Raw genomic sequence first — 13,707 nt, forward strand, 5'->3', positions numbered from 1 at the left:
GAAGGTGGTGGGGTCCGAGCTAAACATAAGACAGATATAAAGTATCTTATGAGTACTCAGAATTTGAATTTGGGTTAAAATTCTACACAATTCTACACAATTTCAATCACAATTTCTAACCACCTTTTGTCACATTTGCTTAACATCTCCTCACCAAGCCGTTGCTGCCCACCTTATAAACATTAAAAGCAAATTAAAGCTGCAAGCAACGATGAACGGGCCCTCGCGCGTGCAATTTGCACCAATTAAGTACTCAAGTACATCAAGGACTCAAAACTAAGTCCGATGACACCACTCACGACTCTTTATGTCAAACCATTCAAAAGTTATAACAGAAAATGGGGACAACCAATCAGAATAAGGGGCGGGGCTAATTCAGGCCAATGAAGGTCAAGGACTCAATACCGAGTCCGATGACACCACCCACAACTCTCTATGTCAAACCATTCAAAAGTTATGGCAGAGAAAAGTATTCTAGGGGGCGCTGTTGAGCCATTAGGCCACGCCCATTAATGCAAACCATGAAATATCAAATTTATCGCCAGGCCTGGCTTGCATGCAAAATTTGGTAACTTTTGGGGCACGTTTAGAAGAATAAAGAAAAATTCCTACAGGTACAATAGGGCCTTCGCACTATGGGCCCGATTTACTAAGATCCTAAATAAGTCCTAAATAAGAGTACTAAATTGCGTGTGCACTGAAAAAGTTTGCGCGTGCTGTTGTTGCGTGGTTTGCGGGTGATCAACTAAGATTGCGTGCGCAATTGATAACAGGTGCAAACAGCAGTATTTAAATGAGGTGTTGCGTGTCTTACAGTTTGCGAGGGCAAATGGAATGCACAGTCACAAGTCACAAGCGCGAAATGAAATTTGACGAGTTGGAGTTAGAGATATCAGTGGAAGAGGCAAATAAACACATTCATGAACTACAGCAAAGAAATTTAAACATTACCAAAAGAAACGCAATATCGGAGAAAACCTGCGATAGAATAAATGCAGTTGGTAACACAAAAAACGGAAAAACATCTGGTTTTTCATATTTCAATTTTAGGCACAGATCAAAAATACGAAATAGAAAAACGGGCCACAGGCGGTCAGTGTATCTTTTGGTCATTGGATTTTTCCATCATGAGTGGGAATCAAAAAACAAAAAACGATTGGTTTATTTGATTTTCCTTTTAAAACAAAAAACAAATATTGAATTACACTGCATTTTTTCTTTTTCTGTGTTAATATGATTCAACAAAGATTCAAAATACGCTTTTATTTTCGTTTTCTATTTCATATAAGAAAAATGAAATCACTAGTCAACAGGAACGAAAAAACAAACCAAAAACAACCGTTTATTCATATTCGTGCACCGGAAGCTGGCATTTACAACCGAGTGAACTTAGTTCTGGATATTTGACAGGCATTCCTGTGACAATTCTCTCCAGGGGAAGTTGTTCTGTACCACCCCGTCCCACTCGAGCCAGCCACTCTAGGCTACTATCCCCCCCCCCTGTGTTTTCTGCGGTGCATTCACACTATACGCGAGGCATGTATTTTACTCGTATTTTTATCTGACATTACGCCCCCAGATGTAGCTACAGTTGTCATAGCAACAGTAAACACCAGGTCAAAGCAGCAACGGGACTGTGGTCATTTGTTGTGGGGATAATGGGCTGACGTCAGTTCTAGAGCTTGTTAAAAGATAGAAAAATGTTCTTTACCACAGGCTGCTGCATGTTAGCATCTCAATATCATGTGAAAGTTCACTCTTCTGATGGATTTGAACTACATGCATTTGCAGCTACAACAATGTCAAGACGGTCATTCATGATTTCCACTGCAGCCTCCATGTTTCTACCGGGAGAAGGGTTGTGAAAAGCACGGAAAAATAATAATTAAAAAAAAAACTAGAATAGGCTACAATATGCCGACAGTCCATTATGCCGAAGGTCGTGCTATAATTGTTACAATGTTTGGGTAGGCTGTGACCTTCATCAGGTTAACTGTCAGACAGCAGAAGAGGACAGTTCATGTAGGTGGAAAAACACGTCACTCATTGTGTCATTCAATCTTCATTCATAAATTCTGGCTCAGGTCTGACACTGAGTGGCCTAAATAGTAAACGGTCACGCAGCGCGCATCAATTACCACTTGAAACAAGAAACACACACAGGAAAAACGCAGAGATAAATATCTATCCATACAAAATAAAGAACAACAGCTACAACAATAATAATACATCTATTAGACCAAAAGGTAAAATAAAATTAACTTAGGCTTTTTTACCCACAAAATGACAAGATGGTGATAAAATGAAAATAATAAACTCTATTGTCATAGAACTTTTTCTAAGTTTGCAAGGCACTTCAAAAACAGATTTTTAAAAAAGCACAGATAAAAACAACACAGACAACGAAATATACAGGCCCTAATAGCTTATAAGATAATATAATAGGCTATATTAGGCTATGAATAATTTTATAAATGCACAACGACGTCTGAGTTAAGGAAGTCTGAGAGAGAGAGAGAGAGAGAGAGAGAGAGAGAGAGAGAGAGAGAGAGAGAGAGAGAGAGAGAGAGAATTAGCAGAGCCTACAGACGTTTAAAAGTCCAAACAAAAGTATTTACTCACAAGAAGTGATTGTAATCAATTACATAATTTAAAGTAGATTTTTACTAAATATGATAATACATCTAGGCCTATGCGTGGTCTAATGATCAGCTCTCAACGTAAGACTATATTAAATTCTCTGTGGATTAATGCTCCACCTGCATCAATTGGATCCTCGTCAAAAGGACATGTCATGTTCGTAGCCTAATAGTAGTGAAAAGAAAAGTTGTAACACTGATTTTTTTTTTCTAATCAATGAAAGACGGCATAACTGCCTCAACTGCGCTTTTGGTTGGTAAAGAACAGCTCATTCGCGCGCTTGCTTTGTAAATGCCAGCTTCCGGTGCACGAATATGAATAAACGGTTGTTTTTGGTTCGTTTTTTTGTTCCTGTTGACTAGTGATTTCATTTTTCTTATATGAAATAGAAAACGAAAATAAAAGCGTATTTTGAATCTTTGTTAAATCATATTAACACAAAAAAAGAAAAAATGCAGTGTAATTCAATATTTGTTTTTTGTTTTAAAAGGAAAATCAAATAAACCAATCGTTTTTTGTTTTTTGATTCCCACTCATGATGGAAAAATCCAATGACCAAAAGATACACTGACCCGGGACTGAATTTGATTTTAATATTGAATTGGTCGGGTTTGCGTGACCCGGCGGTGCTCGGCATGATCTGAGGAGAAAAAGACATCGGCTATATCAGACGCAGAGCTGGAGAGCGCTTTGATTCATCTATTTATGAGTTAAGTTTTTATTCAGATGTCCACAGTATATTGCAAATATTATATATTATATAGCAAACACTGACAGTAAATGTGTGACAGACGGGACCATCATATGGCCGAAAGAAGAGAAGTGTTCATAACAGCGCACAGAGCGCACACTAAAGGCTGATTTATGGTTCCGCGTCACACCAACGCAGAACCGACGGCGTAGGGTACGCGGCGACGCACACCGCACCGCGACCCTACGCCGTCGGCTACGCCGTCGATTTAACGCAGAACCATAATTCAGGCGAAGCTGCAGTCTGTCTGCACTGATCCTGACACAGCGGGTCGGAGCGGATTTGGTCATGATGTTTAACCTGTGTTTTGTGATTAATAAGCACGGGTTTTAATTAAATGTAATTTACGAAGGATGATTTCACGTTCAATAAGATAAGTAATCAATAAAATACGAAGTTTGGCACAAAGGCTTGGCCTGCTTGTGGGCGAGTGGAGGGGGGCACAATAAGAGAAGGTGGCAAGATATAAGGCGAAGAACTAAAGAAAAAGTGGCCTTTAATAAAACTTGTGCAACCATTTTTAAAATAGCATGCAGCAGAATAAAGACTCTCTCTCTGCGTATTCTTTGATTTTGGATGTCGCCTCCTTGCCACAATAACGGCAGCAGCAGATTAGCACCTTCCTTTCGAACGTATTAAATACAGACGCAATCACAATACGCACAATTACTTTCAGGCTTGGTAAATCTCATTGCGCGTGGTAAATGGAGCAATTTGCATCTTCCCCTCCCAGTATTTAGGATTTCTGCCGGGTACGCCCCATATTGATTATTCATCAGGGCAAAAGTACTAACTGAATTGCGTGTGCAATTTTGCGCATTTCTACGGAGCCCCTAAAGAGACACGGATTTTTTTTTTTATAATGAGTTTTAAGTGTGCGCTTGAAACCTTTACGCGCGCGTGTAAAACCTTTAAGTGAGCACGTAAAGTTGTTTACTTGCAAGCAAAGTGGTAATGTCCTAATAATGGAGTTGCAGGTTAAAATATAGCTCAGCCTAATCCTGTAATGTCATTTCCATTCATAAACAGAGCAGGGCGCAACTGGAGGGTCTCCTGTTCCAGCAATACTCCCATGTACTTGTTTTTACGCGCTCACGTAGAACAACTTTTAGGCGCTCACTTATAAGTTTTCCAAGAACGCGTGAAACTTTTTAGTGAGTGCATAAACGTTTTACGTGCTCACGTAAACAACTTTACGTGCTCACTTAAAGGTTTTACGCGCGTGCGTAAAGGTTTCACGCGCACGCTTAAAACTCATTATAAAAAAATTTAAAAATCCATGTCCCTTTAGGGGCTCCGTACATTTCAGAGACGCAGTCGTCTTTGCACGCTGTTAGTAGATCAGCTGGCACTTTGGTTTGCGGGTGCTGTCAAGTTTGCACAGGTTTTTACGCACGCAAACCTTTAGTAAATCAGGCCCTAAATGTGCTCGGGCCCTAATTAAGTCAGCAGAGCAGAGCAGCTGTGGCCAAAAACCATAGCAAATTTGGATCAACAGGAGGGGGGTTCATGCTTGTGCACATGCAACGGGGGAGGAGGAGAGGAAGGAGCTTCAGAGAGTTAAAGGGGACATATTATGGCATTTAATGTATATTTTAAACAGGCCTTGAATGTCTTAAAAACAATCTAAAGCTTGTTTTTTCTACATAAATCAGAAATTCAGCCTGTGGGCCCTGTCACTAGTTTTACCGCTTCTCACCTCATTTTATGTGCTTCATTTTAGGGACGGGGAGGTTATGATAATGAGGCTCTGTGCTGATTGGCTGACGTGTGGTAGGGGAGGAACAAAACCTCCGGCCAGAGCAGCGGCTCCGTACACAAAGCGTATCGTGTCCCATGCGAGAAGCTTCTGCGACAAAATCAATTCCATTGCTTTATTTTTTTTTTTTGTATTGGACTGTCCTAACTGGCCGCGAGTTTAACGGTTTCAGTGTGGACAGAGAGCGTCCGATGCCACGCAGCTTGACACAATAGTCGGACGCTCTCATTCAGTTACACGGTGTAAACGGAGCCTGAATTACGGTTCTGCGTGAAATCGACGCGTACCCTACGCCGTAGGCTCTGCGTTGGTGTAACGCGGAACCATAAATCAGCCTTTAGTTCCCTCGTCTTCACACACGAAGATTTAATTTAATTCTAAACAGTTACACCAGTTATTTACTCCGATTCCTCATTTCATTTCATTCATGTTACAAGACGAATTAATCATGTTAACGGTAAAGAAATCACAACACTGAATTTTCACAAATGAAAATTCATTCAACTTTATTGTTAAAAAAATAAAACATAAGTTGTATATAAATAACATGTATGCACTGTTGCTGGCTCAAGGAAGGACCGTGCATCTTCTGAAGGTGTCGTTGAACAGCTTAAGGTGCTTGGAAGATCTGAAACCAGACAGAAAAGAATGTATTACTATTAGAGCTCCGGTGGTAACACTGGAGCCACCGGGGCCCGGGGTTCCTCACCGGTCTGGTCAGTGAGCAGCTCCGGCAGCTCCGGAGCTGCTCACGGACTGGACCGGTGAGGAACCCCGGGGCTCCGGTGCTCCGGAGCTGAGCTAAATACTTAGCCCATGCAAAAATCATACTTGTAGACAAATATAAATAACATAAAAAAATTAACGTCACTTACTGCTGACTCGTGTGCAGTTTCCGGGTCCGTACTGTGGGAACTGATCCTTTTATGAGGGTAAATGTCGATGCAAAATCTCATTTCTACTCTCCCTCGCTGTGGAAACAGCCAGCGCTTCGGAACAATGGCTGAAGCTCCAGCCGGCGGAGAGAGTTGTGGGCGTGGTTTCAGCAGCGGAGGCCGAACCTCTGGAAATCTGCTCCCGTCGTGACGTCACGACGGGAGCAGATTCAGAACGGCTCAAAAAAGTCACGTGACACTGGAAGGACCCTCCGGGCGGGGTAAACAGACCCTGCAGAAATTCCTTCCCTGTGTTGGCAGGGTGAGGGGAGACCACTCATACCACACATATGTTAAAACAAGAAAAAACTTGTTTTTCATAATAGGTCCCCTTTAAGGGTGGGTCATGTTTTCCTGGAGCATTGGAGTGAGGGAGGGAGGGAGGGAGAAGCGAGCTCTCTACTTATGTGAGGGAGCACTAGCGACCGGTGCTACTGCTTAGAAATGCCATGATTTAGTCAGATAATTCCTAACAAAACGATTTTCCATTTATTTTGAAGAAAACATGCAGTATTTAACCGTATTTTGAAGGGAAAAATTACAAGAATAGCAGTGAAACTGTTGGCACACACATCTTAAATACGTGGTCTATTCATTTTACTTACGTTTTGAAAGGGTATTTCCCAGAGCTGCAAAGACTGCATATGTAAGGGACAGAAAGAAAGAAAGAAAGAAAGAAAGAAAGAAAGAAAGAAAGAAAGAAAGAAAGAAAGAAAGAAAGAAAGAAAGAAAGAAAGACCTTTAACCACCACTTTATTGGTCAATTTTCACTTACAAGTATACATTTAAAAAGTCACGGAACTATTAACCTAAAAACAAACCTTTTTTTTCTGTGTTATGGACACATATGCGTGTGTGTGTGTGTGTGTGTGTGTGTGTGTGTGTGTGTGTGTGTGTGTGTGTGTGTGTGTGTGTGTGTGTGTGTGTGTGTGTGTGTGTGTGTACTGCATGGACCGAGATGTGTATCACTTACGTGGGGAAGGTGTTGGGGTTTTCGGACCTAAACACAAGACAGATGTAAGACTTTTAGGTAGGAAAAAAGATATCAAACTACGCTGCTTCAGTTTCACTATAAGGTATCTTGTGAGTACTCAGAATCTTAATTTGGGTTAAAATTCTACTCAATTTCAATCACAATTTCTAACCACCTTTTGTCACATTTGCTTAACATCTCCTCACCAAGCCATTGCTGCACACCTTATAAATATTAAAAGCTAAATAAGTCAGCAGAGCAGAGCAGCATTGGCCAAAAACCATACCAAATATGGATCAACAGGAGGGGGGTTCATGCTCGTGCACATGCAACGGGGGAGGAGGAGAGGAAGGAGCTTCAGAGAGTTAAGGGTGGGCCATGTTTTCTTGGAGCATTGGAGTGAGGCAGGGAGGGAGAAGCGAGCTCTCTACTTATGTGGGGGAGGACTAGGGAACGGTGCTGCTGCTTAGAAATGCCATGATTTAGTCAGATAATTCCTAATAAACGGTTTTCCATTTGTTTTGAAAAACATGCAGTATTTAACTGTATTTGAGAGGTGAAAATTCCAAGAATAGCAGTGAAACTGTTGGCACACACATCTTAAATACATGGTCGTATTCATTTTACTTACGTTTTGAAGAGCCACCTCCCATAGCTGCAACAAAAACTGCATATGTAAAGAAAGAAAGAAAAAAAGAAAGAAAGAAAGAAAGAAAGAAAGAAAGAAAGAAAGAAAGAAAGAAAGAAAGAAAGAAAGAAAGAAAGAAAGAAAGAAAGAAAGAAAGAAAGAAAGAAAGAAACACAAGCAGTCACTGAAGTCATCTTAGTTCTTTCTCTTCGTCCTCTTTTCACATTATGGACACATTTATTTTCTAAAAACTGTAAATGATCTCAACTGGTGTTAGAGCAAACAAAAGCAAACCCAACAGGCTTTAAAGCTTTTTATTAGTTATGCACATGAGCTGAGTCTCCCACTGAAAATACCAACTAAAGATAATTTAAAACAGTGGAAGAAGAAAAACTGGTACATTTTTTTGAAAAAGTTGAATCCTACCTTTAGTACAAATGTCCTGCAGCTGAGAAGAAACTGAAGATGTGGTGCAGCAAATAGCAGTGTGTCCATTTATAAAGCATTTTATACTTTCACTTTCACTGTCATGAACCAGCTGACCTGTTGTCCAGCAATGGGCTTGCTAAGAGACTCAGCAATATTAGTTCACAACTTGAATTCTTGAAAACCTCTTTCATCGTATAAATATGCATTTACAGTTCCATTACAGGGTTACATAGACTTTTAAAACAACAACATAATATACATAATACATAATATCTTCTTCCCCCAGGGCTATAATCCTGTCCATTTTATAACAATTGTGTAAAAAAGTGTTGAATACATCTTTATAAACATGTTTTAAGGACTAAGTGACAGCAACATCTGAGTAAGACTGAAATAATACAATAACACTCAAAACTAGAAACTTTCAGGACATTTTGATATGGGCATGCCCGACTGCAAATTCACCCCTCTTGCTATTTGTGTTTGGGCTGGTACTGGATGTGTTAAGGGCAATTCTGATTAGATCGGGGTTGTCTCTGGTTCTGTCTGAGGAGGTTCTGGTTGTGTTGGGGAGGTCTAGAGGCTCCAGGTAGTGACATTTTAATAATGTTTTGCATTCAAAAGGGCCAAGTGTTCATCTGAGGATTCGATGCAGGAGCAACACAGAACAGCAGTCTTACCAGAACAGGCTGCTGGATTCCTGTAAGTAATGTGGTTAATCAACACAGTGTTTCTGGCAACAGCAGCAACAACACAGCAGCTCTAGGAATCCAAATCACGGGCGGGGCTTCAGGGGGGCTGGGGGGGGTGGTATTCCCCCGGGGCCAAGGAGGCCCGGGCCGCAGGCTCCGCTGCTTGCAAGATTTTTTTAATTTATTTTTTTTTTGTTGCACCACTTGGTTCATATTAGCATAAAGCATATATGTTGTGCTGAGATGTTCACACTCACAACATTAAAACATTAAAACAAAAATTGCAAGTGAATCTCCAAATGTATTTTGGGTAAAATCGTTGGTTATCCACAGCCGTCTATCAACGTCATACGTCATCATGGATCACTTGTCAACAGAGGACAGTAATCCTACAGCCTAAACATGAGTGGGAGTTAGAAACACCAAAGTGGAGCGATAAAACTCAAAGAAAAAGAAAAAAGGGAGCAAGAAAAAGCCAAATTCCCCAAGCTAGACGTATATTTTGTTCGCCTTAATCCTCCTCCTGTGGGAGATGAACCACGTTGTTAGCAGCGATTCACCCCCGGGCTGTCAAGGTTGACATTCCCCCAGCCTCCAGTTTGCCTTCAGTTTCTGTCTTGCCCCGCCTGTGTCCCATCTGCCCTGATTGTGTCTGCACCTGTGTCTCGTCATGTCTCGTTATCCCCTCAGTATATCTTGTCTTGTCATTCCTTTGTGCTCTGTCGGTCCGTACTGTTCTCTCCTCCATGTCTCCTTGTAGTTTTTGTCTTGATCCTGGTTTTTGTGTTTTTTGATCCTGCTCTGCAGCGCCTTGTTTTTGCCTTTTTATGGATTAAATCCTTTTTGTTTTTGAGAACTCCTGACTCCAGCCTCCCTCTGTCTCCTGCACTTGGGTCCTGAACAAACCATATCATGACAGAACGGACCGACCAGGTGGACCCAGCGGGAGAGTACCTCACCATGTTGGACTTCCTCTGCCGTGAAGCGGCTAAAAACGTGCGTGAGTGTTGGGACCCCTTTTGGGGAACACGCCTGGCTCTGGGTGGGCCCAGGAGCCTGCAGATGCAACGGCGACGGCGTCAGCGCCAGCGCCAGCCCCAGCCTGTTCCGGCTCCAGCTCCTGCACCTGTCCCAATTCCTGTGGTGGTCTCGGATGCACCTCCCCACGTTCCTGTGGTGGTCCCGGACGCACCAGCCCCTCCTCCGGTGATGGTTTCGGACCCCCCTCAGCCGGCTCCGAGGACTCGTGTCCCCCCCCAGCCGGCTCCGAGGACTCGTGTCCCCCCCCAGCCGGCTCCGAGGACTCGTGTCCCCCCCCAGCCAGCTCCGAGGACCCGTGTCCCCCCCCAGCCCGCCCTGGATGTGGACTCTGGGGACATCTGGGATCTGTCCCTTGAGGGGGGGCCGGCGCCCCTCGAGGGGAGGCCAGCGCCCCTCGAGGGGGGGCCAGCGCCACGGACCCGGGTACCCCCGCAGCCGGCGCCCAGGACCCGGGTACCCCCGCAGCCGGCGCCCAGGACCCGGGTACCCCCGCAGCCGGCGCCTCGGACCCGGGCTCCCCCGCAGCCAGCGCCTCGGACCCGGGCACCCCCGCAGCCATGTCCCGTTCCTGAGCCATGTCATGTTCCTGAGCCATGTCCCGTTCCTGAGCCATGTCCCGTTCCTGAGCCATGTCCCGTTCCTGAGCCATGTCCCGTTCCTGAGCCATGTCCCGTTCCTGAGCCATGTCCCGTTCCTGAGCCATGTCACGTTCCTGAGCCATGTCACGTTCCTGAGCCATGTCACGTTCCCGTCACGCCAAGCCCCACACCAAGCCCCACGCCAAGACCGCCAAGCCCCACGCCAAGACCGCCAAGCCCCACGCCAAGACCGCCAAGCCCCACGCCAAGACCGCCAAGCCCCACGCCAAGACCGCCTAGCCCCACGCCAAGCCCCACGCCAAGACCGCCAAGCCCCACGCCAAGACCGCCAAGCCCCACGCCAAGACCGCCAAGCCCCACGCCGAGCCCCACGCCAAGCCCCACGCCGAGCCCCACGCCAAGCCCCACGCCGAGCCCCACGCCGAGACCGCCAAGCCCCACGCCAAGACCGCCCAGCCCCACGCCAAGACCCACGCCGAGCCCCACGCCAAGACCGCCAAGCCCCACGCCAAGACCGCCAAGCCCCACGCCGAGACCCGCGCCAAGCCCCACGCCGAGACCCGCGTCAAGACCCAGGCCTAGGCCTCGTGGGCGGCCCCCGGAGCGTTCTCGCCGGTCTGCTTGGCCTCGTGGACGTCCCCCCGAGCGTTCTCGCCGGTCTGCCCGGCTTCGTGGGCGACCCCCGGAGCTGTCTCGCAGGTCTGCACAGTCCCCAGGACGGCCCCCGGAACGTTGGCCGTGTGTTGGCCTGGGCCCTCCTCCAGGCCCCCTCCGCCCGCCCTGGGTGGTAGGCCGAGTGGGACATCTGGGATCTGTCCCTTGAGGGGGGGGTTCTGTCAAGGTTGACATTCCCCCAGCTATGGAAGCATATGAGGGACTATATTCAAATTAAAATGCATTTGCGGAAATGCTTTTTCATTTTAAGAATGTGCCCGCATTATTTGAGTCAAAAATGAAATTGATAATATATAATCCGATTTGCATTTTAATTTTCGTATTCAACACTGCTTATTCTTGTACTTAATTCAAATTAAAAAGAAAAAGACGTTTGAGATTTAATTTTCAAATCATGCCTCAGCAAATAGTTCACAATATTCAATTTTAAATCTAAAATTTGAAAATTAAAATGCATTTGCAGAAATGCTTTTTCATTTTAAGAATGTAGCTGCATTATTTGAGTCAAAAATAAAATTGATAATATATAATCCGAATTGCATTTTAATTTTCGTATTCAACACTGCTCATTCTTGTACTTAATTCAAATTAAAAAGAAAAAGACGTTTGAGATTAAATTTTCAAATCATGCCTCAGCAAATAGTTCACAATATTCAATTTTAAATCTAAAATTTGAAAATTAAAATGCATTTGCAGAAATGCTTTTTCATTTTAAGAATGTAGCTGCATTATTTGAGTCAAAACTAAAATTGATAATATATAATCCGAATTGCATTTTCATTTTCGTATTCAACACTGCTTATTCTTGTACTTAATTCAAATTAAAAAGAAAAAGACGTTTGAGATTTAATTTTCAAATCATGCCTCAGCAAATAGTTCACAATATTCAGTTTTAAATCTAAAATTTGAAAATTAAAATGCATTTGCAGAAATGCTTTTTCATTTTAAGAATGTAGAGAGGGACCTGGCTGCAGGCAAGATGGCCGACAAGGGCGCGGCCATTTTTTCCACCCATACCGGAATTCCAGACCGGAAGTTGGTCTTCTTCGTGTATATTATTATTCGTCGCGCTGAACCAGACCGGAAGTTGGTCTTCTTCGTGTATATTATTCGTCGCGCTGATCCGGAGGTTTGTCTTTCCTCGTTTTTTTTTTTTTTTTTTTTTTTTTTTTTTTATTGAACATACAATAACACAGTATCATAACATTTTCTCGTAAGGACATTAATACATTTTAAACATGACGTGGAATGTTGTCATCAAGTATAAGCCATGTACAAAATATATATATATATATATATATATATATATATGTAGAAATGAATCAAAACAAAACAAACAAAACAAACAGGGGTTGTTATTTTAAAATACTAGTAAAACCATTTGCATATATTTTCAAAATCAGGCAAAACAAAAACCATAACAAAATAGGAGCAAGGTCTGAGGCATGAATCACAAAAGCAAAAAACAAGATATGTCGTCACAAATCTTTTTAGCCAATTTGCTGGAATCAATTTTTTTGAATTTTCAAAGGAGGGTTTACCATTTCTCCATTTACAGCAGTGAATATGATATTTACCCATGATAATAATTATATTTATCATATCAGATATAACAGCCTTCAAATTGTCTACATATAAAAAAATATGAGAAATATTAAAAACTGGTATGCCATCTATTTTAAGTAATAACCAACTTCTCAATTCTTTCCAGAAGTTTCTGGACACAGGACATAAGGAAAACATATGATCTAAAGTTTCATCTGCTGCATTACAGAAAGTACACAGGTCAACTTCAAACTTAAATCTTTTTTTAAGAAATTCTGCAACTGGGTAGACTTTATGCAGTATCTTAAAGTGAGTTTCTTTCATCTTTGGGGAAATAGGCCATTTAATATATTTAGAGTGAGCTTTTTCCAACATAGATGCTGTTACTTTCTCAAGCCCTTGGAATTTACGTCCTCTGTTGAAATCGTAAAAAAAATATTGATTTCCACGCAGCACTAATCACTTTGTTGTTACATTTTTTGTCATTTAAGTTGCATTCATTAATCATCAGTCTTGGTAGTGTTGATTCAACACTTGAAAATAACAAAGTATTCTGGATTAAATGCAGAAGTGGAATAGGAATTGCTTTAAGGATCCTGTTATATTCCCTCTGAGTACAATTTATTTTATATTTTCCTAACCATGTCCTGTAGTCCAGAAGACCTCCACCAGAATCCATCATATCCTTCACAAATAAAATGCCTGCCTCATACCAATCTCTTTTAAATAACGATTTTCTATTTACTATTATCACTCTGTTATTCCATAAAACGGATCCATGAGGGGAAAAATTATGAGTGAATAGTGAATATGAGTTATTTTCCTTTTTTTTTTTTTAATTTAATTAAAAAAAAAAAATTTTAATTTTCATTTAAAAAATGAAATTGAAACTACGGACCATATTTTCTTCTCTTGTGATGCAATACAAACATTCTGGAATAACCTTCACAAATGTATTAAACGGAAAATTGCATCGTTCCCATCCTCTATTTCTAGAGATAATGTAACTTTTGGTATGATCTTGAAAAACAAAAATGATG

General features: G+C 42.4%; 1 long non-coding RNA gene across 1 annotated transcript; it reads right to left on the reverse strand.

Moving 5' to 3' along the window:
• LOC133446344 (uncharacterized) lies at positions 1-8,156 on the reverse strand. The gene is made up of 5 exons (XR_009782830.1): positions 8,113-8,156; positions 7,690-7,725; positions 7,059-7,085; positions 6,691-6,723; positions 1-19 (listed from the first exon to the last, which is right to left on the reverse strand). It is a non-coding gene; the product is annotated as an uncharacterized LOC133446344 (long non-coding RNA).
• Positions 8,157-13,707: the final 5,551 nt, after the last annotated feature.

The sequence above is a fragment of the Cololabis saira genome, chromosome 6 (assembly GCF_033807715.1).
Source record: "Cololabis saira isolate AMF1-May2022 chromosome 6, fColSai1.1, whole genome shotgun sequence".
In the NCBI taxonomy this organism is placed as follows: domain Eukaryota; kingdom Metazoa; phylum Chordata; class Actinopteri; order Beloniformes; family Belonidae; genus Cololabis; species Cololabis saira.